The sequence below is a fragment of the Salvia hispanica genome, chromosome 1, assembly GCF_023119035.1.
Source record: "Salvia hispanica cultivar TCC Black 2014 chromosome 1, UniMelb_Shisp_WGS_1.0, whole genome shotgun sequence".
Lineage (NCBI taxonomy): Eukaryota > Viridiplantae > Streptophyta > Magnoliopsida > Lamiales > Lamiaceae > Salvia > Salvia hispanica.
The window spans coordinates 46,981,053-46,995,549 of record NC_062965.1 but is presented as its reverse complement, the minus strand read 5'-3'; positions in this window follow the sequence as shown (position 1 = coordinate 46,995,549).

Here is a 14,497-nt window from a genome sequence, read left to right as displayed (position 1 = left end):
ATTTTGAGTTCTTAATACATATTCTGAATTCTTCATGCGACACTGCAAGGGAAGGCGAAAGCTTAATCTTTTAAGATACACGTGGGAAATAAGTTTTACAGTTAGACATGCACTGAAATGATACACCAACAAGAGGTGTAGACATGACCAATAGAACAAGAAGAGAAATATTTCGGATTTACGAATTGCTTGTAATGAGCTGCTGATGCACTTTTTATTAGCACTAAATAAACCTGCAAGTATACAGAGTATATATAGTATAGCTAAAGGTTAGTACCGGATATCGAACACGGGGAAGGCAAACACAAAGTGTCTATCCTCTACTAAGACTCAATTACTATCTGGAAAAGCAAAGGGTTTTGAAAAACTTTTGCAAAACTAAAAACAATAAAAAGCATAAAACAACTAAGAGCAAATAAAACACGGAGATAGACGATAGAGATAAGGGAATCTCCAGGGATGTGCGTTCACAGTTATGGTTATACAAATTTCAACTACAATACCCTAGCACAATTTATACTTTGAAAGGACGAGTCACCTAGCTTATGCTCATGCGATACAAACGTTGATTACAAAGTTAGGATTGTCAATCCTAACACGTAACTCCAAAAAGCTCCTAAGACGCTTGAAAAGTCCTCACTCTCAATTAACAGTGCCGTTTTAAGGGAAGCTAACTGTAGTGTCTACTAAGTGAATCTAACTCGCTAGAACTCTGTCACAGTTATGAAGCAAGTTATATTAAATCATGCAAGATTGTGTCACTCAATCATGCAGCATAAGAACTACTTAGGGAAGAAACAAAGTAAAAACAAAACGGATATTAAATAGAAAAAGGAATTTGTATAACCAAAGTCGTTACTAACACATCCCTAGAATCCCATGAGTTTAGTTACACATAATTGAATAAGCTAAAAACATAGATTGAAGGGAAGATAATTTGAACATAAAACTAAAACAAATAAAACTCGTAGGTTGAATCCTTGTCGTTCTTGATGTTCTTGAAATCCTTCTCCAACTCCTTGCACAAGTGAAGTACTCTAACTCTTGATCTCTATGAATTATTTTGCAAGTAGAAGCTCTCTCATTTGATGAAGCTTGAGGTCTTATTTATAGGGGAAAGACAATCCTTGTTGTAGAAGGAAAATATCTCCAAAATATGGTAAATCTGGGCGCAAATCTAGGGCTTCTCGGATTCGCCGCCTTTCTCCGCCAGGCCGCCGCCCCTTGGCCGGGGGTCGCCGCGTTGGAGTCAAGAGAGTGTTTCCTCGGCGGCGGACCACCGCACGACTTCCGATGGTCGCCGGACGAGACTTCTCTTCCAAGCGTATATTTCCGAGGCGGACTGCCATTGATCTGCTCGCCGGGCGCCGGCAGTCGCCGCACACATCCGCGGCGGTCGCCGGTTGCCGTATGACTCCAGATTTCCAGACTTTGCGTTTTGGCTCCCTTTTTCGGCTCAATTATGCACGTTTCTCTCAAAACACGCCAAAATACAAAAATAGACAAAATATGCAAATAATGGACGTGTAAATTGACTTTGACATAAAAAACGGACCAAATAATGGCCTTAAAATAGTGCAAAATCCGAGCGTATCAACTCCCCCAAACTTACATTTTTGTTTGTCCTCGAACAAAACAATAAAGACACAAAAATAGGCGCATGGATTGCACAAGGACTAGACGTCGTAAGTGCCTCAAAAGATGAAAGAACAGATTAAGCATGTATTAACGCAATCAAATCAAGCAAGGCTTATTAGTGCACTTTCATTACTAACTTGTGGAACACCTTGAATTCAAGCCCTCACATGTGACAAACTTCCAAAGATGGGAAGTGTTCTCTCACTCTCGAAGTGTATGAAGGTAATGTATATATAAGCACTCAAATCATGCATCATGCAAAGTTTATCATAGACTTACTCAAAGTCTAATCCCTCATCTACTAGATGTGATTAAGCATCAAAAGTCCGAAAGGTCTTTATCTTTGGTTGTAATGTAGGCTCTTTGGTAGGTGAGGAATATTTGGCTAAAAAGTGACCAAAAATAAAAATATCCCAAGTAGAGTAAGATTGACTCCACTTTTCTAAACCCAAGACACTTTTAACTTATTAAATTTCTCCTTTAACTCACTTTCCAAACCTTTTATTTTCTTTTCTTTTCACAACCTTTCACACTTTTTTTTTCTTTCTTTTTCTTTTTCTTTCTTGCACATCCTTTCCTTTCTTTTCTAAGATCAAGCACTTATTTGGAATTTTTCTCGATTTCACAACTTGTACTTTCTTTACATTAAGCACACTACTTTTATACTTTCACCTTATCTCTCCAATTCCTTTACAAAATAAGATAGTAAAAACTAACTAACCCAAGGAATTGTCCCCATTATGTTGGCTTCCAAAGAATAGGCTTAAAGGCTCAAAATTGGCTCCAAAGGGAAAAAAATTTGAATTTGAGAGGGTCAAAACTTTTGGATAAAAGTAGGCTAAGAAAAGATGGACAATCATCCTCCTAGATCAACTTAAACACTATGTAAACTTAGGCAAGACTAGGAGCATGTTTTAGAAACAAATACATGAATGCAGATAAATCACACAATAATGAAATTTAGGCTCAAATCCTCACAAGGTATAAAGCATGATTCAAGGCGAACAAGCAATTCACTAATTTTGCACCTTTTCACCAAACCATCAAATCAAAACGTTAAGCCATACTTAAACATAGATGGAATGTAATATCATCGGCAACTCGGTCTAAAGTGTGTCCCTAAGCATGCGTGTTTCTAAGTTCTTCATGTTAAGTTCACGAAATGAATTCAAGAAAACATTTTTAGAACACAAAATTCTCCTACAGGGTTTTGAAAAACATAAACAAAAAAACTTTAAAACAAAAACCTAAACTCACGGTCCACCTCTTCATCCCTCCAAACTTATTTAGAACAAAGTGTAAAATAAGTTTGCACAGTCGGTAGGGACGTGATTGAAAACGTACCTTGAACATTTTTGCGTTGAGGCTTGATCGGGCGAAAATCGAAAATTTTGAAAAATCGCGCTGGAAATTGCGCCCAGGTGGCAGCCCGCCACAACATGTCCGACGGTCGCTGCGCAATAACAGATCGTTCCAGCGAGCAGGTGGCGGACCGCCGCAGCACATTCGGCGGTCGCCACGAAGAGGTCAGACCCTGCGAAAAAAATTTCAACGCACAAAAATTAAACTAAAATAATAAATACTTAAAATTAAAGCAAAAATTGTCAAAACAAGGTTGGGTTGCCTCCCAACAAGCGCTTATTTTTCATCTTTAGCTTGACGTTCTTGGAAGCTCATGAGTTATCCCCCATCATGAGGATTCCTTTGGGATGCCTTTGTACCAACAATCTTAGTCTCTGCCACCGCAAATGGTACCAACTTGTTGAGAACTTTCTTCCACCATTTGAATTTACCATTCGAGGTTTTGATCACGTAGATTTCGGGGTCATCTTGAGGTGGAGTCTTCTTCCTCTTCTGTCTCTTGGGCTTTTCCTGCAAGGTAGGCTTAGTAGGATTAGGCTCGTCCTTTTTTAGGAGCTTGAGGTAAAGTGTTAACAACGGAAATAGTAGGGTTAGAAAGACCTTCCCCTCCAAATGGATCATAAAGCTTAGACAAATCGGTCACCATGACCTCCCTGCAATCATGCTCCATCTTAGCTTGTTTCGCCTCTTCATACTTAAGCATCGCGCTTTCGATGTTGTAGGTCGACTTTCCTCCATGGTCACTTATTGTGATTTCTCCTCTACCTACATCAATAAGAGCTTTGCATGTGGCTAGAAAATTTCTGCCTAAAATCAGAGGAACTTGATTATCAACTTTCATGTCTAAAACAAAGAAATCGGCAGGGAATATGAAATCATCAACTTTCACCAATACATCCTCAATTACCCCTACCGCATTTACCGCAGTGTTATCGGCCATCCTTAGGCAGACATCTGTGGATTTGAGCGGCCCGATGTTGAGCTTCTCGTAGTACTCCAATGGCATTATGTTGACGCTAGCTCCAAGATCACAAAGAGCCTTGTCTACCTTACCATTCCCAATGGAACAGCGAATGATGAATTGGCCAGGGTCCCTCTGCTTGACAGTCCTTTGCTTTTGGATGATATCACTACAGTGAAGAGGTAGCTTTAGATTAGATTTCTAGAGCTTTTGCTTTTTCATCACCGCCTCTCTCAAGAGCTTGGCATACCTAGGTATTTCCTGCAATGCATCAACAAGAGGGAGGTTAGTATGACATTTACAAAACATATTTAAGAACTATCGGAATTACTCTTCAAGCTTGAACGGCTTCCTCGGCTGGAAGGGGAGTACAATCCCATTGTGCCACACCAGGCCGCTGCCTCTTCAGTGGCGCCTCTGCCTCTTCAGTGGCGGGCCGCTGCAGGGTTTGCGGCGGTCCGCCAGGCGTCGGGCAGGATCCAAACTGTGCCCCAGTGGCGGCCCGCTGCAAGGTATGCGGCGGTCCGTTGGGTGTCGGACAGTCCCCAAAACTCGTTCCGGAGGTGCTGGCTTCATCCTTGTTGATACCAACAACCTTGGCAACAACCTTACCTTTATCCTCCACTACCTTCTTTTGGAATTGATCCATTTTTAACTTAATGATGGACACAGTGGAGAACACAGTGTTTAACCTAGATTCAAACTTGGTCAGTCTTTCCTCTACAACTCCCATCTTGGTCTCGTTGTCCTTTCTATCCTCTAACATTAGCTCCAAGATCTTTTCAATGCCAGCCTCATATTTGTCTTCCTTGGTAGGTGGCTCCACTCCTTTCTCTTTGCCTAGATTGAACCCTGCATGAGATTGGACAAAATTATGATTATTAGCATGAGATACATGTGGATGTGGGTGATTTCCATTATAATTATTAAAATTACCAACCCCCTGATTAGGGCGATAATTATTATTATAAAGCTTGTTGGGATCACCCCCATTTTGGACATATTTGACATCTTTGATGGCATTCCCCTCTTTGCCCGGAGCTTCTAATTTTTCAAGTCTTGCGCTGATGGATACCAATTCTTGAGATGTCTCATTCTCGCATGATCTCTTCACTGCATCTAGCCCTTCAGTTTTGTGCTTCTCTTTGGACCAACCCCGACTGTTGGTAGCTAATTCCTCTATCACCTCCATAGCAGCACCTCCTCCTTTTCTCTAGAATCCCCCATTCGCCCCTGAATCCAACAAACTAGAGATTTTTTCATTAAACCCATTATTAAGGATTCGTACCTGATGGTCTATTCCAAAACCATGGTTCGGGCATTTGCGCAGAAGAGCTTTGAAATGTGCGAGAGCTTCATATAGAGGCTCATCGGATCCTTGCATGAATTGAAAGATCTTACACTTAAGCTTTAGGATAGTGCCAGACGGGTAGTACTTGTCGAGGAAGAGGACCACTAGATCCGGTAGTACTTGTCGAGGAAGAGGACCACTAGATCCTTCCAATTTGTGGTTTTATCTGCAGGCAGACAATCATACCATTCCTTAGCAGCATCATTTAAGGAAATGGGAAAAAGTCTTACCCTCACAATATCATCATCAACACAATTGATCTTGATTGTATTAGCTATTTCCACGAACTTGGTGAGATGTCGATTTGCCTCCTCGGTGTCTCTTCCTGCGAAGGCATTTTGTTCAACCCTATTGATTAAGGGTATCCCCAACTTGAAGTTGTTGGCCTCTATCTGCGGACCTGCGGGAATGTCCACAATGTTACCATGACTAAACATATTCAAGACTGGAATTACCTCCCTTGCACGTTTTTCTTTTTCAGCTTCTGCCCGAGCTCTCTCTTCTCGCATCTGTTCCACCCCCTTTCGGAGAGCAATAATAAGATCATGGTTGGTAGGCTCCGCCATCTTATTTACTCCACAAAACACGCAGGTATGCACAACCTGCAGAAACTACTGAAAAGAAGAAAAATAAACCTGCAAGTATACAAACTATATATAGTATAGCAAAAGGTTAGTACCGGATATCAAACACAGGGAAGGCAAACACAAAGTGTCTATCCTCTACTAAGACTCAATTACTATCTGGAAAAGCAAAGGGTTTTGGAAAACTTTTGAAAAACTAAAAACAATAAAAAGCATAAAACAACTAAGAGCAAATAAAACACGGAGATAGACGATAGAGATAAGGGAATCCCAGGGATGTGCGTTCACAGTTATGGTTATACAAATTCCAACTACAATACCCTAGCAAAGTTTATACTTTGAAAGGACGAGTCACCTAGCTTATGCTCATGCGATACAAACGTTGATTACAAAGTTAGGGTTGTCAATCCTAACACATAACTCCAAAAAGCTCCTAAAACCCTTGAGAAGTCCCCACTCTCAGTTAACAGTGCCGTTTTAAGGAAAGCTAACTGTAGTGTCTACTAAGTGAATCTAACTCGCTAGAACTCTGTCACAGTTATGAAGCAAGTTATATTAAATCATGCAAGATTGTGTCACTCAATCATGCAGCATAAGAACTACTTAGGGAAGAAACAGAGTAAAAATAAAACAGATATTAAATAGAATAATGAATTTGTATAACCAAAGTCGTTACTAATACATCCCTAGAATCCTATTAGTTTAGTTACACATAATTGAATAAGCTAAAAACATAGATTGAAGGGAAGACAATTTGAACATAAAACTAAAGCAAATAAAACCCGTAGGTTGAATCCTTGTCGTTCTTGATGTTTTTGAAATCCTTCTCCAACTCCTTGCACAAGTGAAGTACTGATAAGGCTAATTTCATGCATCGGTTATGTGGTGAAAAGCACTATATTTTACTTGGTCTAACACAGTTTTTAAGCCAGGTGTGTGACGGAATCGCTAGATCCAGGAAAAGCCGGAGGAAACGGACTAGCGAAGGAAATGAAGGGAAGTGAGCAGAACTGAAGTGAAAAGAGTGGCTAGAAGAAGGGAGTCAATAGCTGAGGGCAACAAAGACTATCTATACCTCGCTGGTCCCACTTCAACGCCTATAAATAAAGGAGCATGCATCACACGCCATATACGATTTTTGCTCTTACCTCACACACTAAAACACACACTTGGGAAATGGGAGTTCTGGGGTAGTTTAGGGTTCTAAGGGGTTCTTCTTCCGAGAAAGTCAGTCGTAACACCGTCCTTGCGAAGGGCGAAGAAACAATCTACTTACATTCTGTTTTTTTTTGCACTTTATTTCGTTCGAACTTCACGTTTTGGAAGTCGATTTGGTTGTGGCTACTTACCGATTTATCTATGCATTTAGTTTCTGTCATGATGGTGTTTATCTTGTGTTGATCTACGTTGATTCTGTTTTGTTTGAAGTTTTATTTCGGCAGTTGCAAGTCAATCTCTGTTTTGGTCAATTCTGTGCTTGATCTGGGGAATTCGGCTGTGGATCTGTGTTGTTGTTGATCGGAGGTTGTTTGGCGATTCTGTAGTTATGGGTATGTTTTTGGCCGGGTTTGTGTCGGATGCTTGGATCCGGAGTGGATTTAGCATCCGAGGTTGGATCTGAACAGGGGATTCAAGTTGTGCATGGATTTTAGACTCTTTCGCTCTTTTTGCAATTTACTCCGTCTAGTAGCCGTAGATCTGTTTAGTTTTCAATTGTTCTTCGTTAAATTGCTTAAATCCAGTCTGCTTTGTTTTCCGATTACGTTTCATACCTGTTTCTACTGAGTTTTTATGCAATTTGATTTGAAGAAGATGATGTCGCTGTTAGTTAGTACTTTCGTTAGTTGTTTTCCAGCTTTTTCGTCCGTACTCTGCTTTTTCAGCCATGGTCCCCACCGTCAGTTTATTTTCCAGGTCTAGGTAATTTAGAATAGTTTCTTAGATCTAGTGATTGTCTCGGTTTCCAGTTTACATGCATGATTTCCGTTTTGCCTAGATCTAGCTGTTAGCGTAGCAGATTTCAATTCCAAATTTAGTTTAGCTTCCTCAACCCAAAAATGCGTGGCAGCAGCCAACCCAAAAATAGTTCCCAAATCCATGAGCATGTTCATTACGCATTCATCTCTGTGGGATCGATCCCTACTTCCCTGTGCTAAATTTTAGTATACGTGGTTGAGGGTTTTTTGAAGTGGTATTCTGTGTGTCCGACGACCGAGATCTTCCAACGATCCGTGAGTTCCTAGACCTTGTGATCTAGTGGATTCACTGGACCTAGGAGACTTGTTATTCCTTACTGTGCACACAGTCTAAACAAAACCGTTTAAAAAATAGGAAGCTTCAGACGTGTAAAGTGACTTTGACATAAAAAATGGACCAAATAATGGCCTTAAAATAGTGCAAAATCCGAGCGTATCAGCTTGTAAGAAATTGAATGTCGTGTTATGTACATAGATAATAGAAATTTCTCGAACTTGCTCGAACGTAGAAATTGTTATGGGAGAACTTTAAGTTAGTCGCTCACAATTTAAAAGTTATCCCGATGGAGGATATCGATATAATTTTAGGAATGGACTAGATGACTACAAATTTTGCGACGATTCGTTGTAAGGAGACATAGATATCTCTACAAGCTCCGGGAAAGGAACCCATCGTATACCATGGAATCTCAATGAACCGACAAATCGCTATAATCTCCGCGCTTCAAGCTACCGCAATGATGAGGAAAGAGCGTTCTGCCTATCTCATCTGCCTCCTCGGAGAGGAGAATGACGAAAAGAAGGTGGAAGATGTCGCTGTCGTGCGAGAATTTCTAAACGTTTTTCCCGAAATGTTACCTGTACCACTGCCAGATCGACAATTGGAGTTCACCATTGACCTCGAGCCAGGAGCCGCACTTGTGTCTAAGGCACCCTACCGAATCGCGCCTAAAGAGTTGGAGGAACTCAAGATACAACTTCAAGAGCTTATGGACCTAGGTTTCGTTAGGCCTAGTGTCTCATCGTGGGGCGCACCAGTGCTTTTCGTCAAGAAGAAGGATGGGTCAATGAGAATGTGTATCGACTATAGAGAGTTGAACAAATTGTTCCTCAAGAACAAGTATCCACTACCGAGGATAGATGACTTGTTTGATCAACTTCGAGGAGCTAGCGTGTTTTCAAAGATGGACTTGAGGTCCGGATATCACCAGCTGAGAGTTCGAAGGGAGGACATATCGATGACCATTTTCAGTACAAGATATGGTCACTATGAGTTCGTTGTGATGCCAGTCAGACTAACGAATGCACCTACTGTATTCATGGACCTGATGAACCAAGTATTCCGTCCATACTTGGATAAATTCATCTTAGTCTTCATAGATGACGTACTGGTCTACTCGAAGAATTAGAAGGACCACGAGGAGCACCTATGAATCACATTGGAGACGTTGAGGACCGAGAAGCTGTACACCAAATTCAGCAATTGTGAGTTCTGCTAAAGGAAGTAAACTTTCTTGGTCACATTGTGTGGACAGAAGGAATCCGAGTGGATCCCGCCAAAGTCGAAGCGGTACAACAGTGGAAGTCGCCTTCGACATCGAACGAGATTCGGAGTTTCCTGGGTTTGGCAGGATACTACCCAAGGTTCATAGAAGGGTTCTCCAAGATAGCGAGACCAATGACCCAACAACTCAAGAAGGGAGTAAAAGTTAATTGGACCCCGGAGTGTGAGGCGAGTTTCCAACTTTTGAAGGAGAAATTGACCACCGCACCAGTTTTAGCAGTACCGGAGCCTGGAGTGAACTACGTAGTCTACACCGCCGCTTTGGAGGTTGGACTTGGATGCGTGTTGATGCAAAACAACAAAATGATTGCCTACGCATCACGACAATTGAGACCACACGAGTTGAACTACCCAACCCACGACTTAGAGTTAGCAGTTGTAGTTCACGCGCTAAAGATTTGGAGGCATCATCTTTACGGAGTTCGATGTGAAATCTTTACGGACCACAAGAGCCTGAAATACTTTTTCGAGTAGAAAGATTTGAACATGCGACAACGAAGATGGCTCGAATTGGTGAAGGACTACGACTATGGCATCAACTACCACCCTGACAAAGCAAATGTAGGGGCAGATGCTTTGAGCCGAAGGAACCGTTTGCAACTAGCTGCTTTTCTAACCGAAGAGGAAAGTTTAATACGAGAGTTTAGTAAAATGCGATTGGAACTGGTAAGGGAACCTGAAACAGTGGAAGGCCGAATTGCCACCTTAGTGGTTGAACCTAATCTAAGAACGAGAATTGTTGCGGCACAATGGATGGATGCAAAACTGGAGGAAATTTTAGTGAGGAATCTGATAATGCCCTCATGATGCACTATTTATTAGCACTAAAAATACCTGCAAGTATACATTGTAGATCTAGTATAGCTAAAAGTCAGTACCGGGTTGTCGAACACGGGAAATAAGATCACCAATTGACTATCTTCTACAAAGCCTCTTTTACTATTTGGAGAACCAGAGAATTTTGTGAAATCGATTAAATTGAAAATAGAAAGCGATGAATGCAGCACAAACTAGAGATTGAATAAATGATATAAGAGAATTCCAGGGATGTGCGTTCACAACTATGGTTATACAAATTCCTTCTACAATACCCTAGCACAGTCTATACTTCGATAGGACGAGTCACATAAGTTCTGCCCATGCGGTACAAGCGTAGATTACTAAAACTAGGGTTGTCAATCCTAGATATGTAACTCCTAGAAGATCCTAAGACCCTTGAAAAGTCCTCACTCTCAATTAACAGTGCTGTTTTAAGGGAAGCTAATTGTAGTGTCTATTAAGTGGATCTAACTCACCAACCTCCTCTCACGATTATGTAGCAAGTTATAGCGGATCAGCATTGAATGTGGCACTCAAACATGCAGTATTACCGAACAACTTAAGGAAGAAACGAAGTATAAACAAAATGGATATTAATTAGAAAACGAAATTGTATAAACCAAAAGTATGTTACTAACTGATAAGGCTCGTTTCATGCATCGGTTTAGGGTTAAAATTCTGTGCATTTGGGGAGCTAATGTGCGTTTATGAGTTCAGGTGCGTAGTAAATCTGCCGGACCCAGGAGTTGCTGTTACCTGACCTGGCAGATGCAAAAGAGATGGAATTGAAGTAAAAATCAAACGTCGTCGTTCGGACCTGGGAGAATCAAAAGTTGGCGACAGGAGCAGAATGGAGCGAGAGCAGATTATTTTAAAGAGTCTTACTCAAGGGAAAGAGCGTCAAATTACCAGAGGGATACCCTAGGGATCAGCGCCTCACATATATAAAGCGCTCAACCTTGAAGAACAAGACAGCCGTGAACAACCACTTCTACACTTTCCTAGCTCTAGTTTCGTTCCATGCTTTAGTTCCACACTTCAAATTTCTCATCTCGTCTGTTGCGCAATTGGATATGGAAGATTCTGGCCACCGTGGTTCTCATCATCATCGTTATTTTGTCTGCTGCGCACTTGAACAAGACAGCCGTGAAAACCGCCTTGTGAAGGTGAAGAAACAATCTTATTTGCTTTCGTTTAGTACTTTGTGTTTTTTTAAGTTCGCAACTCTAGTTTCCGACTTTGATCTACTGGATTCAGACTTATTTCGAGTTACTATGGAAGTTTATGTTTGCTTTTGGTTGGATATCGTTGAGTTTATGTTTATCTCTTGCTTATAGCTTTCGTTTTTGTTTATTTTTGGATGTTTGGAGCTGAGATCTGTTGGTTTGTTGTTGGATGTTGGGGATTTGCGTATGGAGATGTCCGTAATTGTTGAATCGTGGTGTATCTGAGTTGGAATTTCGCGTATTTGGTGTTTGCTGTTTATGTTGTGCATGATTATGGCTGTTTACTTTCTGTTTCTGCATGCTTTAGGTCCAGTAGCATAGATCTGTTAGTTTAGGCTTTAATTTCTTGTTTTAAGTTTAGATCTGAAGCATGCTCTATTTACATGGTGTTTAATACTCTGTTTTAATTTGCTATTCTCGTTTGAATCCCGAAGAAGATGAAGTTGTTGGTAGTTAACACCAGATCTGCTTTATGTCAGCACTGTTCAGCATGTACTTTACTTTTCTGCATTGTCCCCTAGACCTGTCAGTACGATTTGCTTTGTCTTTTTACTTTTCTGCATGCTTTTCCAGACCCTTGTAGTTTAGGGAAATTTGTCTTTACTTTTCGCTTTATGCTTGTTTGTCCAAATTAGGAAAGTATGTCTAGTTAAGTTTACTCCAGTTGTCTTAGAACTTTAAAATATCTCAGTTTCTCTAAGTCATGTATGTTCCGTACGATCCCAGTTCTTAGACCCAGTAGTTTTAAGTTCTCGACCCACAAAATTGCGTGGCAGCAGCCAACCCCTTTTCCCAAAACATCCTCAAATGCAGTTTCGTAACACCTTCGTCCTCGTGGGATCGATCCTTTACTTCCCTGTACTAAGTTGTAGTATAGTGGGTTGAGGTTTTTGAAGGAATAGAGTGCACCCAACGACCCCTTTCTGATAGTTTCATGATCTTCTAGCCTCTGAAGTCTAGTCGAATCCTCTGGACCTGTTAGATCGAGTGACACATAGTACCGCACACGCACTGCACTTCTAGTACCTGTCAAAATGGCGCCGTTGCCGGGGAATGCATGGTGTTATTTGTGTGTTTGCGAATGTTTTGGTGTAAATATTTTATTTACTATGTTTTCTTTTGTTTCTTTTTTCAGTTTATGAACAGGAGCTACCGGTTCGGACACTGGAATAACTCACCTGGTTGGAGAAGCGGCCAGACTAGTTGGCGGGTCAAGGAAGCGATATTCCCAGTTACCACCAGATCGGGGCTTACAACAGGGGATCCAGTTCACTCAGAGATCGGCTCGCTCACTGCCCATCTAGATGGCGAGCCCGCCCAAGCTATCGTCTCTATCCAGCGCCAGAAGGCGATCGACATCAAAACTAATGTGCTGGGTATTCTCCCCACTTTCTCGGGTCAGAGGAATGAGTATCCATACGAATTCCTCAACGAATTCAGTAAGCTTTGCAGTATTCAGAAGAGGCCCAACGATGCAACATAGGAGGATTACCGACTACGCGCGATCCCATTTGCGCTAAAGGGGGAGGCTAACACGTGGTTGTTAAGGCTGCCACCCGACTCAATCAATACATGGAAGGATTTCAAGTTGGAGTTCTTGGATTACTTCTTCCCTTCTAACAAAACTAATGCTCTTAAGAAGGAGATCCAGGAATGCAAGTAAGAATATGATGAATCGTTGAGCCAATACTGGTCCAGATTTAAGGGGCTGCTCGATGCTTGCCCAAACCACAGGATGATGGAAGCCGAAATCTACTGTCTATTCTATGAAGGGGCAAAACCTTAGTCCAAAGACCTGATGAATACCGCTAGTGGAGGAAATTTCACCAAGAGGAAGGTGAGTGAGGCCCGAGAGATACTGGGAAGATTAATTGATGCAAAAAAAGCATACGATTCACCTCGTACCATCCTAAGGAGAGGAAGTGCAGATGCAGTAACAGTGCAAAGTGAAGAAAGAGTGGATGCCCGAGTGGATGCAAGGATGGATGTTAGAACGGAGCAGCTGGAGAAGACTATTCTAACTGCCCTGGGGAAGAACGATTCAATAGGTCCAACAGGAAAAGATAAACAAGCACTGGGTCCAGAGGATGGTTACAATTATTGCGGATCTCAAGAAGGGATAGATTGTCCAGCCCATATAAATGCTGTAGGAAATTGGAACAAAAATAATCAGGGCAGTAATTGGAACCAGTGGAAAATTAAAGACGCTCCATGGAGGGACAATCCATGCTTCAGGTGGTTGGATGGGAATCAAAACCCTCCACTCCAGATTACTAACTCAGAAAGAAACCAAGGGAACCAATCCAACTGGCCCGGAAGGAATCAAGAGGGACAGGGCAACTGGAATCAAGGAGGACAAGGTAATCAACCCAGCTGGAACAATAGGAATCAAAATAACCAGGGAAGCTCATATGTACCCCCACACCAGAGGAACAACAACTATCAGGGACCAAAGAATACAAGGCCGCAATGGATCTGATGTCGAAGCAATTATCTCAGATCGCAACGTCCCTGAGCGACATGCGAGGAAATGAAGGAAGGATTCCAGCCTCAGTAAAGCCACCAGAAAGGGCAAATATCAGCCAGGTTACCCTGAGATCCGGGAAAGCATATGAAGGACCCAAGCTGAAGGTAAATGATGGAATGCCAGCACCGATGAGTGAGGATGTTATCCACCCGGTCCAACAAAAAGAAGAAGTCAGAGTAGAGGATGACATCCAAGCCGGTGATTTGGGAGGACAGTTACCTCGGATGGCTGACCCATTTTTCTTAGACCCGGAGCCTGAGGTAGAAACTGAAAAAGAGAAAGGAGAGGCGGAAGAGCCCTCTAAGGAAGATCCGACCAACGCAGCAAAGAGGATCAAACCTTTTCTCTACCGGGGTGATGCCAAGAAGAAAAAGGACAACCCCGTGGATTTCATGGAGATCTTTGGAAAGCTGGAGATCAATCTCCCGTTCCTGGAGGCTGTGAAGCTGCCCCCGTTCAACAAATTCATTAAGGAGTTCATTGCGGGCA